General features: G+C 38.8%; 1 pseudogene; it reads right to left on the bottom strand.

Moving 5' to 3' along the window:
* Positions 1–1,488: 1,488 nt before the first annotated feature.
* On the bottom strand, positions 1,489–2,258 carry LOC141516363 (RWD domain-containing protein 1 pseudogene; annotated as a pseudogene).
* Positions 2,259–5,584: the final 3,326 nt, after the last annotated feature.

The following is a 5,584-nucleotide window of genomic DNA, read 5'->3' as shown; positions in this document are numbered from 1 at the left end:
TGTTGGTTTCTTTGAAAAAAGCAAAGTAAAACAATAGATAAACCTTTGGGTAATCTGATTTAAAAGAAAGAAGAAAAACAACCAATATCAAAAATGAAAAGTATGAACTCACCACTAATGACAAAGAAATTAAACCAATAATTGTTCTGAGCAATTTTCCTTAATGGTGTGCCAATGAAATTTCCAATAGAAGGTTAATGGATGAATATTAGCAAAAATATAAATCATTCCAAGTAACAGAAGAGGAAATAAAAAACTTGAATAATCCCATTTTACAAAAAGAACTTGAACAAACCAACAATATGTTCCCTCAAAAAAATTCCAGAATCAGATTGATTTACAAGTGAATTCTACCAAACATTAAGAAAAACAATTAATTCCAGTTCTGTATCTATTATCTAAGAAATATGGAATTCAGCCAAATTCTTTCTTTTTTTAATTTATTTTTTTATTCTCATTTTGTACAAATGTTTTTTATATTAATAAAATATTCTTGTTTACAAGTAAACAAAATACCCCTCCCCCATGAATATAGATAGACTTGCTTGGGCAAAAAAAGTAAAGGGGAGAGAAAAAAAATTAAAATTAAAAAAAAACTTTAGTAATAATTGTAGGTATAGCCAGGTTGCGCAATGGATGAAGCACCAGCCCTGGAGCCACGAGCACTGGAGTCCATATCCAGCCTTGAAAACCCAACAATCACCCAGCCATGTGACATGCAAGCCACCCGATCCCCACTGCCCTGCAAAAACCAAAAAGAAGAAAAAAAATACCCAAAATAAAATAAAATAGTAATATTAGTAGGGGTGGCAGACAGCATTGGCCCTTGAGCCAGGAGCACCTGGGTCCAAATCTGGCCCCAGACACATAAAGATCACCCTGCTATGTGGTCCCAGGCAGGCCACCCAGCCCCACTTGTCCTGCACCCTCCCACAAATAATAATAACAAAAAATGTGCTTCAGTCTTTGTTCCAACACCAACAACACCTTGCAAGAAGTAAAAAAGAAAATGTGTTATATCTGGCCACTCTCCCCCCATGGTCCATCCTCTCCTCTTTTATTCACATCCCCACCCCTTCCCCCTGCTCCCCCCTCCTTCTTACTCCAGATGTCTATACCCCATTGAGTATATTTGCTGTTTCCACTCCTAGCCATCTCTGATGAGAGCAAAGGTTCCCTCATTCCCCCTTGCCTCCCACCTTCCATATCATTGCAATAGCTCATTGTAATAAAAAAAAAATCTTATTATGTGAAATATCTTAGATGATTCCCCTCTTCCTTTTACTTTTTCTTTTTTTTTGTTGAAATTTTCAAGTCAATTTATTAAGCACAATGATGAATGCTATCAGAAGAATATTCTCCTGAAAATTAAAATTATTTTTTTCTTAGAAAAAAGAAAAGGAAACCAACATACTCAGTAAAGCCACAGATGCTGTGGCATTCCAGCTTTTCTGCAAATGGAGATAAAAAGACAGAGACTGGCACTGACACCACCAGTTCATTGGTCAGTCTAGTCACTCTCTAAATCAACTGGATTAAAATCAAGATCATCCTCTTCATCATCCAGCTCCAAATCATCCATTTCTGGGAACAAAAATTCATCTACTTCCACACTGTTACCAGCTTCTTCCAGGAACTGGATATCAGATGTGTCAAGATTGTGATCTGTTTCAAATAGCTGTTTTCAACTTAATTTATTTTTTCCCACTTGTTCTTCTTCCTTCATTCTTTTTCTTTTAATTTCTAAGAGCTCAGCATCAAACTTGGCCTTCCAGCTTAAAAAATTCTCAATTGTTACAGGAGTGCCATGGAAACATTGCCTTTCTGCTTCTTCTGCTTCTTCTGCTTCTTTTTCTTTCTGTTTCTTTTCTTCTTCTCTCCTAGTTTTGATTTGATCTACAATTTCATTTAGTTTTTCTTGAACAGCTGATACTAGAGTGAAGATCATTACCATGCGAAGGTTTTCTTCTGTTTGTAATTCTAATCATTTTAATATATCTGAGACATCATTATCTTCTAGATTTTCCCGGGAGAATATTTCATAACGAGGCATTTCATCTGGATACTTTTCTCCATAAGTAAATTTAAGGGTTGTCTGGACAGTTTCATCATTTTCTCCTGCTTCAGATGTCACTGTAATCGTGAAACTGGTTGGATATTCTGATAATACTGTGAAGGAGTCTGGGTAGATGGACTCCAGCGCCTCCAGCTCCTTGCTCTGCTCCTCGCTGTAGTCCGTCATCGTGGCCCAGGCCGCTGGCCCATGGAACGCTTGGACATGGAGAGCTGGAAGCTCCAACCTGGAAAACCGGGGCCCGCTGGCCTGGCGGGTGAGAGTGCAGGCGCAGAACGCCCCGGCTTGGGCCTCGCGGGGGCCTGAAGGGAGCCCTCTCCTTTTTCTTTCTCCCATTCCATTTCCCTTTTTTTCTATTGACTCCATTTTTACACCATATTTTATCTTTAAATTCAGCTTTCTCCTGTGCTTCAACTATAAAAGCTCCCTCTACCTGCTCTATTAACTGAGAAGGTTCATATGAATATTATCATTGTCATTTTTCTATACAGGAATATATGCAGTTCATCATCATTAAGTACTTCATATTTCCCCCCTCTCCTCCAATCTCCATGTTTCATCTGAGTCCTGTAGCTGAAGATCAAACCTTCTGTTCAGCTCTGGCCATTCCAAAAGGAACATTTGAAATTCCCCTGGTTCATTGAAAGTCCATCTTTTTCCCTGGAAGAGGACATTCAGCCTTGCTGGGTAGTTCATTCTTGGCTGCATTCTAAGCTCTTTTGCCTTCTGGTATATTATATTCCAAGCCCTAACAAGCTTCCAATGTAGTTGCTGCTAAGTCCTGTGTTATACTGACTGCAGCTCCACGATATTTGAACTGTGTCCTTCTGGCTGCTTGTAATATTTTCTCTTTGACTTGGGAGTTCTGGAACTTGTCTATAATATTCCTAGGGGTTTTCTTGGGGGATCTCTTTCTCTGGGGGATCGGTGGATTCTCTCCATTTCTATTTTGCCCTCTGCTTCTAGAATATCAGGACAATTTTCCTGTAGTAATTCTTTGAAAATGATGTCAAGGGTCTTTTCCTGATCATGACTTTCAGGTATTCCAATAATTTTTAAATTATCTTTCCTAAATCTGTTTTCCATATCAGTTGTTTTCTCAATGAGATATTTCACATTTTCTTCTAATTTTTCATTTTCTTGGTTTTGAAGTATTGATTCCTGATTTCTGGTAACTTCATCAATCTCCCTGAATTCTATTCTTTGTCTGAAGGATTTGTTCTCCTCAGAGAGTTTTCTTATCTCTTTTTCCACCTGGCCAATTTTGCTTTTTAAAGCATTCTTCTCCTCAATAACTTTTTGAACTGTTTTATCCATTTGACCTAAGCTGGGTTTTAGCATGCTATTTTCTTCAGCATTTTTTTGGATTTCCTTGACTGAGCTGCTGACTTCATTTTCATGTTTTTCCTGTATCTCTCTCCTTTCTTTTCCCAGTTTTTCTTCCAACTCCCTCATTTGATTTTCAAAGTCTTTTTTGAGCTCTGTCATAGCCTGAGCCCAATTTCTGTTTTTCTTGGAGTCTTTAGATGCAGGAGCTTGTGCTTCCTCATCTTCAGACTGAGTATTTTGATCCTTCTTGGGCTCATTTGCAAAATATTTCTCAATAGTGTTCCTCTTATTTCTCTGCTTGCTCATTTTCCCAGCCTGGCCTGGTTTTGGGGTACTTCCTGAGCTTTTGGGACACTCCCACATGGGTCTCAGTGTGTGAGGCTCTGTCCTCCCTCCTGATCTGTGAATGACCATAAGCGCCCCCCCTCTGCCATGGGCTGAAGTGGGGGGGTCCCTGTTGTTCTAAGGGGGGGGCCTAGACTGGGATCAGGATCTGAATGTGATCAGAGCCCCAGAGTCCTGTTCCAGGGGCAGACTACAGAGGTCCTCAGTCTCTCTCTCTCTCTCTCTTCATTCCCCTCCCTCAGCTCAATGGGCTCATGCCCTGGGGGCTCCTGCTTACCAGCTCTGCCTGCTTCTGTTTCCTGGTCTGGGCTGCTGTGGAAAGACCAAGCTGCTTGCTGTGTGCTCTGAGGGCTGGGTTCCACGTGCTTGCTCTGGCAGAGGTCCCCCGCTGTTCCCCCACTTTGTGCTAGGTGCTCCCCGGGGTGCAGCTCTGGAGACTCCCCTGCTGCTGTGAGCCATAGCTCCTGGTGCCCTGGGGCTGCCTCTGGGAGGCTGAAGTTCTTTCACTCTGGTGGGTCACCCCTCTGGTAGGCTGCCCCTCCGACCTCGGGGAGCAGAGCCTTTCTGCTCTTTTCCAGGTTACCTTGAGTAGGAGAACTGCCTCACTGGGTGCCTTTGTGGGTTCTGTCTCTTGAAAGTTTAGTTTGAGTCCTTAGCTTATGAGTTTTATCAGAGAGCTCCTAAGACTGGATCCCTTCATGTCGCCATCTTCGCTCCACCCCCCAAAAAAAATTCTTTCTATACCTCCTATATTGCAGTGAAATGCCATCCTGGAAATGTCAAAACATATAAACAAAAGTACAGGCCAATCTCCCTAATGAATATCAATGCAAAAATTTTTAAGGAAATTTTAGGAGATTCAAAATTATTACTATAATTATACACCATTATTGGTAGTATATATACCAGGTATTCTGGGATGGTTCAATATTAGGAAAGCAATCAACTGAAGTGACTATATCAATAACAAAATTATAAGAAATAAGATGATTAGATGATGAAAGAGTCTTTGACAAAATAAAGTAATCAATTCTATTAAAAAACACTAGACAACATAGGAATAAATAAACTTTTCCTTAAAGTGATAAGGAGAACTATCTAAAACTAGTAGCATTTCCAATAAGATATTCGGTGAAACAAGGATGCCCATTATCACTACCTTCATTCAATATTGTGTTAGAAATTTTAGTTTTAGCAATAAGAGCAAAAAAAGAAATTGAAGGAATTACAATCGACAATGTGGAAAGAATGCTTTCACTTTTTGCATGCAAAATGATGGTAATATTTTTCAATAAATAAAGTCAGATCTAAGTAATTGAAAAACTATCACATGATCTTGATTCAATCAAATGAATGTAATAAAATAATAATTATACCCAATTAGATTACTTACTGAGGACCATAACAATCAAACTATAAAATGACTATTTTATAGAACTAGACAAAGTAATAACAAAGTTCATGTGGAGTTACAAAATATCAAGAATATCAAAAGAACTGTTGAAAAACACACTAAGGAGGGAGGCTTAACCATACTAGATCTAAAACTGTATTATAAAGTGGCAGTTGTCAAAAAGTGCCTAGTATGGCTAAGAAAAATGAAGTATATCATTTGATCAGACTAAGTGCATGAGAAACATTAGTAAATGATTTTAGCAATTTGTTTAACTCAAAAGCATCATCTCCTGGGAGAAGAATTCACTATTTGACAAAACTTCTGGAAAAAAATGTAAAATAGCATGACAAAAGCAAGGCATAAATTCATATAACACATCATACACCAAAATACAGTTGTAATTGATAAAGGATATAGATATAAAGGTTGATACAATGGGT

Source organism: Macrotis lagotis, chromosome 3 (assembly GCF_037893015.1).
Source record: "Macrotis lagotis isolate mMagLag1 chromosome 3, bilby.v1.9.chrom.fasta, whole genome shotgun sequence".
Taxonomy (NCBI): Eukaryota; Metazoa; Chordata; class Mammalia; order Peramelemorphia; family Peramelidae; genus Macrotis; species Macrotis lagotis.
This window is presented reverse-complemented; position numbering and strand designations above follow the sequence as displayed.